We start from the raw sequence: 12889 nt of genomic DNA, 5'->3' as shown, positions 1-12889 counted from the left end.
TAGAGATTCTAAGAACCCATTAATGTTTACAAGCATTTTTACATTTTCAGATGGCAGACTGTCTAGAAGTGCATACTGTTTTTAATCTGTTGTACTTTCCCTGTTCATGTACTTACAAGATATAAACTATGCACTCTCACTGGAAAATGTGGTCATTTCCTTGTCTACTGCACTGACTATTTTAAACAATGTGACGAGTTAAAAGGTCACATGTGACAGCACCTCGGGAACTGGTTCAGTGGAGAGATGCTCCCCTTCCAGCAAGCCAGAGGAAAAAGGACAAAGTCAAAATACTGGCAACTTGATGTTGCAGGTAACATCAAGAAAATCCAGGCAATTCATGTGCAGGATAGAGAAGGTACTACTACTTAAACGGACAGTTCCTGGAAAGAGGGGGTTTGTGGTAAAGACTGGGTTTGGTTAGACATTTGTATAGATAAAGCCAGTGTCATAAATATAAAGGGAAGAGTAACAACCTTTATGTATGCAGTAACATAAAATCTTTCCTGGCCAGAGGTACAGACAGAGGTACAGAATCATTTTACCTGTAAGGTGTTAAGAAGCTCAAATCACCTGGTTGGCACCTGACCAAAAGGACCAATAAGAAAAGAAGATATTTTCAAATCGGGGGGAGGGGGAGTTTTGTTTGTGCTCCCTTTGATTGTTCTCGCTCTGGACGAGAGAGGGAGCAGGCAGGAAAAAACATCTCCTAAAAACCTACCTGAAATGAGCATCTAAGATTACAAAAAATGTAAGTAAAAGCAAGGAAATGCGTTAGATTATCTTTTGTTTTAGCTTGTGAATTTTCACTATGCTAAGAGGGAGTTTTATTCCTGTTTTTTGTAACTTTGAAGTTAAGCCTAGAGGGGAATCCTCTGTATTTTAAATCTTTTTATTTACCCTGTAAAGTTACCTTCCATCCTGATTTTGCAGGTGTGATTCTTTTACTTTTTTTTTTTAAATAAAATTCTTCTTTTAAGAACCTGATTGATTTTAGTGTTCTAAAGATAAAGGGTCTGGTCTGTACTTTTATTAAAGGCAATTGGATGGTATATTATTCTCAAGTCTCCCCAGGAAAGGGGGTGAAGGAGCTTGGGGGGATATTTTGGGGAAATAGGAACTCCAAGTGGTCCTTTTCCTGAATCTTTGTCTAACTCACTTGGTGGTGGCAGCAATACTGTCCAAGGACAAGGAAAGGATTTTTGCCTTGGGGAAGTTTTTAACCTAAGCTGGTAGAAATAAGCTTAGGGGGTCTTTCATGCGGATCCCCACATCTGTACCCCAGAGTTCAGAGTGGGGAGGGAACCCTGACAGCCAGCCTTTGCTCTGACATCCTTCTAGAAACTGTGCTGCTGAATAGCGATGGTGAAGACCATATCTGTAGGAGAGAGAAACAGATGCTGCTGTCTCTTCCCTACATGTGGACTGCCTGAATATCTTAGTGTTACTTGCAATACCTGAGGTTATGTTATAAGAATAATGGTCTGGATTTTCAGAAGTGCTGAGCACACCCATTCACTTTAATGGGAGCAATGGATGCTCAGTGTCTTTGAAAATCAGGCCAGGCCAGGGAAGTCTATAGACATCACATTACAACAAGAGACAAGACCATTATAATACTACTACTTTGCACCTTTACAACACGTGGTATCTTCTCTATGCTTTCCAGACATTTAATTATGCTAAAAAATCAGCATAAGACTCCCCTCCTCAGCACATTTCCCACTTACTCAGCCCCTGTCCCTGAGAGCTGGGCCCGGGTGGGGAACGGAGGGGATGGGCTGCCGCCACCTCCCCAGCCGGGCTCTCTCACAGAGACCCTGAGAGGAATCAGCCGGCGTGAGAAGCGTCTCCGTACCACTCCCTAAGTTTCCTGCCCAGGCCTGGCTGCTGGGGGGAGGGGCTGAGCGAGCTGGAAGTGCCGGCAGCAGGGGGAGGCGCAGCAGCAGCAGGACAGAGCACCCATCCCCTGCCAGCAGGCCGAGCATGTGGCCCATCTGCGACTGCTAGTAGCAAATATCTCAAATGGCTGAAGATCGGACACTAGATGGGAAGGGGTCTCAGTTACTACAGTGAATTCTTTCCCTGGTGACTAGCTCAGGGTCCAACTGATCACCATATTTGGGGTCGGGAAGGAATTTTCCCCCAGGTCAGACTGGCAGAGACCCTGTTTTTTGTTTTGCCTTCCTCTGCAGCTTGGGCACGGGTCACTTGCTGGTCTGAAATGGAGTAAATGGTGAATTCTCTGGAACTTGAAGTCTTTAAATCATGATCTGAGTGCTTCAGTAACTCAGCCAGAGGTTATGGGTCTATTACAGGAGTGGGTAGCCGAAGTTCTACAGTCTATGATGGGCAGGAGGTCAGAATAGATTATCACGACGGTGCCTTGTGATCTTAAAGTCTATGAGCAGGTTTACACTACCGCTTAAGTCATTGTAACTTATGTCACTCCGGGGTGTTAAAAGCACCCTACCCCCGGAGTGACACAAGTTTTGCGCTGTCCACCACACTGGTGCTATGTCGGCTGGAGATGCTCTCCCCCCAACATAGCTTCCAGTTCTCGCAGAGGTAGAGTAATTATGCCAGCGCGTCTAATGCTACATCGGTGCAGTTATGCTGATGTAGCGCTGTAGTGTAGACTTGTCCTATGAGTCTATAAGTAACCATAATTAAACAAAAAATTAGATAAAAATAGATTTCCATTTGGAATTCATATTTTGTGTTTATAGTTTCAGCATACATTTGGATTGCATATGATGACTGTAAAGAACCCCAAATAAAACCCCTACTTCTGTTAAAGACCATAACTAGCCTTGTCAGTGAATTTTTGTTTTAGGTGTACAACACATTTCTTGCAAACATTGATACAGGAACCTACCAAATGCATGTATTGATCAAATCGAAGAGTACACACATTTTCTTATAAAGGCAGGAAATGGAAATGCATGAATAATAAATATGGTTCCTTGTAGTTCATCTTGAAAAAAATTGTGTGAAGCTCTCCATACAATGTTCACAGCATTAAAATAAAAACAGTACATGCCATTAGGGAGAGGGAGAGGAGAAAGAGGGGGTTGGGGAAGAGAAGAAAGTGAGCTGGATTTGTGAAAGGGAGAAGAGACTGAGGAAGTTAGTCTTGGATAGAGAGGAGACACTAGGCATAGTGAGGAGAATGAGGTGGTTTGGAAGGAGAGGGATGAGAGACTGGAGGATTTGGGGGAGAAGGAGGAATATCACATTGATTAGTGCAGTATAACAACAAACAGAATAAAATAGCAGAAAAATCAAAATGAAGAGTAAGGTGGTTTGGGATAAGAGAGAGGAAAGACTGGTGAATGTGGGGAAAGAGAAGATAAAGGGAGTATGGGGCAGAAAAAGAGGTTGGGAGGTGAGGCATTTTGAAAGGAGAGATTGGCAGATTTGCAGAGAACAGGACAGTATGAGGGGTTTGGTGGGAAAAGGAGAGAATGAGGTAAGTATGAGGAAAAGGAGAAGAGACTAGGGGAGTTTTAGGTGTTCCAGGAGACTGGGATGTGGAAGGAAGGAAGAAAAGTTTAGAGAGAGGTGGTGTTGGAGAGAGGAGGAGTCATTAGAGGAGTTAGGGGTAAATAAAGAAAATTGGGGGGGGGGGAGAATTTCACATAGAGCAAAGGCTGGAGGGGAAAGATAAGAGACTGCAGCATTTAGAGGGACAGTGGAAACTTGGCATGCTTTCTAAAGATTGCTGCAGCGGAGGAAAGGAGCCAGACCACAATGACACATAGGAAGAGAAATGAGAGGAGGCCACAGTAAGTGCTGAACGTCTTTTTTATTTTTAAAATGGAAATGAGGACAAAGTAACTTGCAGTATTGGAATCTTTTACAGGTGGCAGGAAAGGGGGGGCAGTGGTTTCACAGGGCCATGTCCTTTCCTCTCAGCATTTGGGGCAAAATTCCTCTTCTGCGTGTGTATGTGATAGTGTCATCCTCCCTTACATGAAGGATGCCTTCTCCCTCACCCCAAAACTGCCATTACATGCCATAGTTGCTAAACAGAGAAGGGTGTATTTATATTAGATGCAGTATTACCACCGTGTGTGTCAGGCAGCCCCAAAGCAGGTCTATTAAACATGGGAACAAACAGTGCTAACCCTTAAGCACCATCCAGCCATCTTTAAATGCCATCTTTAGTTAGATCCATTAAGTCAATTTAGGCCTACACCCTGGGTTGAAGTCTTAAGTGGAAAAAAAGTAACCAAAGGCCATCTTATCCTATCGGCATGTTGAGCTAGATTCAAAGGTAGGTAGGTATTCCAATGCTGAGCACGGAAACACCCAGCCCCAGGAACCCTGCTGCCTATTGCAACTCTCTGCCCTACGTTGAGAGCTCAGGCTCCCTATGCATTATATGGGGAAAGTTCGGCACCTAAGAAAGGGATTCTCAGAAGCCAGCAACTGAGCAGCTAGCCACCTAACAAATCAGGTGTGAAATGCAGAGAAAAGGGCTGGGGCTTAGACTCAGATCCTCAGAGATATTTTGGTGCCTACTGATCTAGGCCTTTATGCACCTGACTTATGGGCTTACAGGAAGTGCCTAACTCTGCTCAGGATTCTCCGCCGTGAATCCTCTCCTGGAGTTAGGCACCTAAGTCAGGTCAGTCCTTTCTCACAAAACCAAAAAAACCCACCACACACCCCAAAGAAAGGGGGAGAGAGAGACAGTAAAACCCGTTTGTATTGTAGCCAACAGCTCAGTAGTTAGGGCACTCCTGTGGGATGTGGGAGACCTAGGTTTGAATCCCCATTCTGCCTGGGTTAGAGCACGGACTTGAAGCCAGGTGTCCCAAGTGTCTGCCCTGATGCTTGGGTATTTGGGGATGGGGCTCTCTCCTCTAGCCTGTTGAAGCTGTTCCACTTTGTATAAATAACTAAATATTCATTGAGCCAGAGGGAGACTCTGTAGCACAGTAGCTAGGGCATTTACCTGGGATGTAAGAGAGTCAGAGTCAAGTCCCTGCTCCAGTTAAAAAGTGATTACTAACCTGTTTTATCACAGTTGCCCTTTGAGATGTGCTGCACATGTCCATTCCACTTTAGAAGTCAGTGTGCCCAGTGAACCAGTCAGATTTTTCCCTTAGCAAAACCTGTCAGGGCAGCGTATGCTGCTGCATGATGGTATAAAGGGTGGAATTGCCCCCAGCCTCCCTCAGTACCAGAATGACTCCGATATAGAGAGGAAGGAGGGTTGGTCATGAAGTGGACATTTGCAACACATCTCAAAGCACAGATTTTTTTTTTCTTCAAGTGATTGCACATGCCCATTCCACTTTAGGTGACTCACAGGCACTTCATACGGAGGTGAGTTTCGAAGTCTACCTGAACAAGGACTGAAGAACTACTTGTCCAAACTTGGCAACATCTCTGGAATGTGGAGATATAGTGTAATGAGTAGTAAAAGTGTGCACTGTTACCAAGTTGCAGCTCTACAAACGTCTGCTATAAGTACTTGAGCCAAAAACGCTGTAGAAATTGCAGATCTGGTAGAATGAGTTACCGTGGTGTGACAAAGAGAGAATCTTCTGTAATATTTTCATGAATGACAATGACTTACTTGACTAAGAATTGCTACCCAGTGGACATAATAGGGTTAATGACATGATATGTTGGATCACCTGACTGTCTGGGCTGGAATGAATGGGTCCTTAAAGGACTGACTGAAACCAACCATATCAGTGGAGTATCTGGAAAGACAATGGGAGCCCCAAGGGCTGATCAAATAAATCCAGCAGTGGGAAACCTGTCCTTTCATCCTGTCCACACCGGAGACAAAGAGCTGGGATGACCACCTAAAAGATCTAGTCCTGTCCAAGTAAAAAGCCAACACCTTTCTAACATCCAAAGTATGGAGCCTCTCCTTGTCCTTATGAGAATGGGGCTTAGGAAAGAATGTCAGTAAGTACATGTCTTGACTGAGGTGGAATTCCAAAACTACTTTAGCCAGGAATTTTGGATGCAGACATAAAAATACCTTGACCTGGAAAAAAAAAACTGTGTCAGGAGGGTCAATCATCGACACTCAGAACTCCGCCACCCTTCTCATGGAGGTAAGAGCTAACAAAAAAATGATACTTTCATAGAGAGATGCAGCAAAGATTAGGTACCCACTGGTTCAAAGGGCAGACTATCATCTTGTTAGCAACAGATTTAAGTCCCAGGCAAGAATGGGATCCATGACATGGGGGTATAACCTGTCCAGATCTTTTCAGAGTCTGACATTGGATTGGAAAATATTGAGTGACCTGTGATAGGAGGGTGGAAAGCTGGAGACAGCAATGAGGTGAACCCTGATGGAACTAATTATAAGCTTCGTTGTTCCAGGTGGAACAAGTGGTCCAAAGCTTGTTGGACAGGGGTCAGGACTGGCAAAACTCCATTCTGTGATCACACTCGTGATCTCTGCTGAACTATCTGCACAGGTGAACCACCAAGCTGTTCTGAAAACCAGGAAGATGAGAAACTGAGATGTATTGCACTGGTGATACAAAACTCCCAAAGATGTGTCACCTCTTGACAGAGACCATCTGATTTGGTCCCTCCTGGTCTATTTGTAGTGTGTCCATGAGGACTTGCAGAGCCTATCCCTTAATGTGAGGGAGAAAAGCATGACAGGATAGATGAATATCTCACAACTCCCGCATGTTTATGTGGAGAGCCAAATCTTCATGAGACCACAGACCCAGAGTTTGTAGGTTTCCGAAATGAGCTCCCCAACCTACAGAAGAAGCGCCTGTAACCAGAGCCAATGTGGGCAAAGGAGGGGTGAAGGGACCTCCCATACACAAGCTGGCTGGATCCACCAGTCCAAGGAGACTAGGAATCCTGTAGATACCTGAATCAGTGTGTCCAAGAAGTGATGAGCCAGGGAGCACACTGACTTTAACCAGCTATCAACCTTCTAAGAAGTCTGGCATGCCAAACCACATATGTACAGGAAACCATGTGCCCCAGTAGTCTGAGGCAGTTTCTTACTGTTGTGATTGGATAGGTTTTGAAATGTATGGAAATGTTTAACATTGTCTGGAATCTGGCTTGAGGTAGGAGCGTCCTGGCTACTGTAGAATCCAGGGGTGCCCCTATAAATTCTATTCTCTGACTCGGTAGAAGACTTGTCCTTGTTGACCAGCAGACCCAGAACGCTGAAGACGGATCAGATCCTGCCTAGACTGAGTTCTATTTGGAACCTGGATTGTCCTCATACCAGCCAGTCATCCAGGTAAGCAAATACACCTCTACCCCGATATAACGCGACCCGATATAACACGAATTCAGATATAACACGGTAAAACAGCGCTCCGGGGGGGCGGGGCTGCGCGCTCCGGTGGATCAAAGCAAGTTCAATATAATGCAGTTTCACCTATAACGCGGTAAGATTTTTTGGCTCCCGAGGACAGCATTATATCGGGGTAGAGGTGTATTTGCATCCCTGCTTTCCTTAAGAATGCAGCCACTACTGCCATGAATTTTGTAAATATTTGTGGGGCAGCGGACAGGCCAAAGAGCAGGACTGTAAACTGATAATGGGTGTTGTTAACTAGAAAACTTAGGAATCTCCCATGGCTTTGATGGATCACCACATGGAAATACAAGGCAACATACAAGGCACTGGGATCCAGAGAGGGGATAATGGAGGCTAGGATGATCATGTGAAGCCTTATTTCAGTGGCTCTCCACCTTTCCAGACTACTGTATCTCTTTCAGGAGTCTGATTTGTCTTGCATACCCCGAAGTTTCACCTCACTAAAAAACTACTTGCTTACAAAATCAGACATAAAAACACAGAAGTGTCACAGCATACTATTAATGAAAAATTGCGGACTTTCTCATTTTTACCATATAATTACAAAATAAATCAATTGGAATATAAATATTGTTCTCACATTTCAGGTATAGTATATAAAACAGTATAAACAAGTCATTGTCTGTATGAAATTGTATTTTCTCCTGACTTCGCTAGTGCTTTTTATGTAGCCTATTGTAAAACTAGTCAAATATCTAGATAAGTTGATGTACCCCCTGAAAGACCTCTGCGTACCCCCAAGGGTACACATACTCCTGGTTGAGAACCACTGCCTTATTTTCTTTATATATTCGTTCAAATTCCGCAGGTCTAGGATGTGTCTGAATCCTTCTTTTGCCTTTGGGATCAGGATGTAACGTGAATAGAAAACCTTTCGCATGGTGGAGAGGGGGAACCTTACAGCTTTCCAATGGAGGAGAGACTAGGCCTCCTGGAGGAGGACAGCCTTGTGAGAGTTGTCGCTGAAGAGGGACAGGGGGAAATAAACTGCAGGGTGTATCCCTGTTCCACAGTGCAGAGAACTCATTGAGCTGTGGTAATATTGGATCAATCACAGAGGAAGTTGGACAACCTGCTTATAAAAACAGGGTAGGAGAAGCTAGTATGTAACAATCTGATACTCTGTCCTCGACAAGGCAGTCAAGCAGACTGCTTGGGATTTCCAGGCTGTCTTGAATTACCCAGTGTAGAAGAAAACTGAGGAGGTTGAGGTCTTCACCTGTGGTTCGGTCCCCCTCCCCCCCCCCTCCCCATTTTCTGGGCGGTCAGGCTACACAGGTGGGAAAAGTGGGTATCTTTGGCAACACTGAGGAAATAATTGTTTTATTTTAGGGAAAGGACTGTAAATTCCCAGTGATTTCAGCATGGCCTATGAATCCTTGCCACTACAGTGCATCCATCTTCTGCAATAAGAATGTAGGACCTTCAAAGGGAAGATCTTGACCAGGAGGCCCTACAACTAAAGCCACACACATCTCTGCATAGTTATTGAAGATGCCATGGTTCTGGCTGTGAATATGATCCTAGCCACCAGTTTGCTCTCTTCTAAGAAGGCCTCAAACTCCTGCCTGGCATCCTCTGGCAACCTGTATGCCAACTTCAGTACATTGTACCAGAGGAGAAGTCATATCTGGCCAGCAAGGCTTGATGGTTAGAGATGTATAACATTGTGGGCCAGCTGTGGAATAAATCTTTCTACCAAAAAGTCTAGTCTCTTTGAGATAGAAAGACATCCATGATGTGCACTTTCATTCACTGCCAAGACAACTAAAGAATCTGGCAAAGGGTGTGTAAAAAAATGTTCATAGACCTGGAAAGGGACAACGTACCCTCTTTCGGGCTTCTTAGCTGTCGGTGGCAGAGATGATTGAGTTTGCCACAAAAATTTTGTGGGTTCTAGAATGGCTTCATTTATAGATAGAGCCTCTCAATAAGGTCCTGCTGAACCCAGTATATCCACCAGCCTATGGGAACTCTCCAGACCCACCTCAACCTGAATAGCAAGAGAGGTAGCTATTCCCTTCAGTAACTCCTGGTAGTCGTCCTGAGCAGGTGAAAAGTCCCCAGACACCACAGCCTCAACAGGTGATGAGGAGGAGGAGTTAAAGGAGGTTGAGACTCAGCCTCTTGTACTGAGTTGGATCAAGGGTCTGATCTCTGATCTCTTGAGGTTCCTGCTCAGTACCTGGGCTAAGGTCATGAGCCTCCTCATCTGGCATCTGCTTGGGAATCTAAATGAAAGCAGAACTGTAGAGGACTGTGGTGGTTGGGATGGAAGCCCCATTGGTTCCCAGAAAGGCCACTGGTAGAATATAGGACCCCAACTGCTCCAAGGAGCAGTCTCTGGAACATCTCAGGACATCCAATGAGTACCAGAAGCACAGTTCTTGTGACGAAGGTGTCACCTTCTATCCTGGAAGCGAGGGGCATGGGACCCAAGCTCAGACTCTGAGGAGGACCCTGAGTCGCCTGACCACGGAGGTGCTGTACGAGGCAGTGCTGAAATCTCGTGGTATCCCTCTGGAAATGTCAGTACTGGGGATAGCATGTTGGGTTTACCCTTTGATTGTACTGTGCGCCAAAGTGCTGGGCACTCTAAAGTAGTCGCCCACAGCACCAAGGGCTGAAACTTTCTTGGAGGTAAGTCGGTAGATGAAGTCTGAGGATCAAGCAGTACCAGCTCGTTTGTCTCCTGCACTACTGGAGAATCCATCACCAACAGACAGAGCAGGTCCAATGCTGCTGCATAGACTCCAGGGTCATCAGTACTGAGAAACTTCCCTGATGCAGCTGTTGTTGCGTCGAAGGAATTGGTACCACAGTGGGGGTTGGTCTCGATAGCCTGGGCACCAGTGCCGATGACACTTGATGAGATGAAAAGGTTGGTAACAAGGAGCATTTCTTCCCAGTGGATGCTCTACCTTGTCCTCTTGCTTGTTTACTGGTGGACAGTAGTGGGGGCCTCAACCTTGTAGAGGAGCTTGGCTTCTTCCTCGGTACTGGAAAATGGGATCAGTGCCGACTCTCCACAAAGTTCAACCAAGGTAGAAGTACTTGGTTGCGTGCTGTGACTGGGAAGGTTCAGAAGAGGATGCAGGATGGCCTCCATAAGAAAGTGATACAGTCTGAACCTCTGTCTTTTTTTGGCCAGGGTTTGAAGTCGCTGAAGATCTGGCAATGGTCTCAGATGTGACCCTCACCAAGGCACTTTAAGCACCTGGAATGAGGCTCACTCACCCATACTGATTTTTTGCAGCTGCCACAAGGCTTAAAGCCACGAGGCATACCCTGATGACAGTCAATGGCACACTTCGTATAGAAAAGATCCAATGCCCAAAAGTTGAGAAATAACAAAGAAATAACAAAGAATACCAACACTAACTTACATTAAGGTATAGTGCTAACAATTTACAGAACTATCACTAGAGTAAGAAAAATCACAGCAGCAAGCTGACAGGCTCTGACTATCAATTATGGGTGGTCAGAAGGAACTGTGGGAGGTCTGGGGCAGCTCCACTCTTTATATCATCATGCAGCAACACAAGTCAGGAGAGGGCACTTGCACTGTCCTGATGGGTACCACTAAGGGAAAACATGTGCAATCTCTCAAAAAAGAATATTTATTTACAGGGGATCCCCTGTATAGGTTGGGGTTGCGTTCTTGAAAAGGGCAATGGATACCGAAACGACGTATACTGGGGAATTTTTCCCCATAAGAAATAATGGCATAAGGGGGGGATGTGTTCACAACTTCACCACACTTGCCTATGATAATGCTCGTTTCGCCTAAACAGTCTACCTTTTTACAATGACAGGTTACACAGTACACATTTTACACATAAAACATTGAATAAAATAATGTAGAATCCTACTAACACCATTCAAACACATAGAACATTTTAATACAGTAAATGCAATACAATATAAAACAGTGTCAATTATGCTAAACTTAGGTAGGGGTGGCAGCTGGGTTTTCTTGGGCTGGCTTTTCCGTGGCTGGTTCTTTGGTTGCAGAAGTCTTAAAAAAGGATTTTATCGAAGTCTGCTCTCCTCCACACATTGAGTTTGAGAATCTCGCCAGGATTCTGGACAGAATGAGGGTTCTGAGCAGGCCATTAGCTGTGGATGTCAGCAAGATTTAGGCAGCTTTGTGCATATCCACCAGCAGAAACTTAGATGCCTATAGGAATGTAGGCACCTACAGGTTTAGGCAGCAGCTGAGTGGTGGTTTTGAGAACATCATTTGCACCTAAATATTCGATTTAGGTGCCTAAAGAGGCAGTTAGACACCTAATGGGCTTGATTCACAAATGGACTGATTTGTTATTAGAAGGAAGTATGGACTTAACAAAAACAGATGTCACAAACTGATTACATTTCAAATTTGAAAAATGGGACTTAGGAATCTAATTCACGTATGTACTTTTGAAGATTTCGCCTTGGATATCTTTCTAATCTAGTTCAACCACAAGTTATTGGGCTTGATGCAGGAATTATGGGGGAAAATTCTATGGTCTTTCTTATGCAGGAAGTCAGACAAGATGAGCATAATGGTCCCCTCTCTTTGGCCTTATCTGCTTCAGAGAATTTTCCATTTGCAGGGATACTAATAGCATTTTGCCCTATTTCTGGTTATTTTACATATGGGTTATCCAGCATGGATACAAAATACACTTCAGAAAGATTCCTTCAGATTGTCTCTCCCTGAGATTGCACTCAAGGACAGCAACTTCAGGGAGAAACAGCAAGAAACCCAGTTCTTCCTGGCAAATAATATCTCTGAGCAAAATAGAAAAAGGGGTATTATTGAAGGAATTTCTTAATAAATCAAGAAGGCTCTAAGCCCATCCTAGACCTCAGAGACCTTAATTCTGAAGGGGAAGATCACTGGTTTTGTAAACTGGATCTTGCAGCCATCCAATCTTGATTTAAACCTGTGGAATTATTTGCCAGAGGATGTTGTGAAGGCCAAAACTATAACAGGGTTCAAAAAAGAACTAGATAAGTTCATGGAGGATAGGTCTATCAATGGTTATTAGCCAGGATAGGCAGGGATGCAAAACCATGCTCTGAAGTGTCACTAGCCTCTGTTTGCCAGAAGCTGGGAATGGGTGACGGGGGATGGATCACTTGATGATTACCTGCTCTGTTCATTCCCTCTGGGGCATCTGGCATTGGTCACTGTCAGAAGACAGGCTACTGGGCTGGATGGATCATTGGTCTCACCCAATATGGCCGTTCTTATGTTCTAAAGGCTTCAAGTAATAAAGAATCCACCCATCCCTAGGTAATTCACTCTGGAACATTTCAAATATCCAGATGATTCTTATGCTTGTGAACAGGCTACTTGGAATATTTCAGCTCCCTTCAGAAGGCAGCCTAGTTACTCTGGAGTTTGGCCATATTGAGCCACAATGAACACTCCCCTTTCACCAAAGAGGTTGCTCCATCACATAGTAGGTCCACCATGTACTTTCAGGCCCACTGAACACAAGTATAATGATACCATTGTCAGCTACTCTTACAAGTATCAAATGACACCCACACAACAGG

At 44.6% G+C, this 12889-nt stretch overlaps 1 protein-coding gene across 1 annotated transcript in view; it reads right to left on the bottom strand.

Annotated features, from left to right (window-relative positions):
* Positions 1–12889, bottom strand: part of ADARB1 (adenosine deaminase RNA specific B1) — a 169724-nt gene that overhangs the window by 97416 nt on the left and 59419 nt on the right. The gene's annotated exons all lie outside the window — the stretch shown is intronic.

The sequence above is a fragment of the Emys orbicularis genome, chromosome 11 (assembly GCF_028017835.1).
Source record: "Emys orbicularis isolate rEmyOrb1 chromosome 11, rEmyOrb1.hap1, whole genome shotgun sequence".
NCBI lineage: Eukaryota > Metazoa > Chordata > Testudines > Emydidae > Emys > Emys orbicularis.
This window is presented reverse-complemented; position numbering and strand designations above follow the sequence as displayed.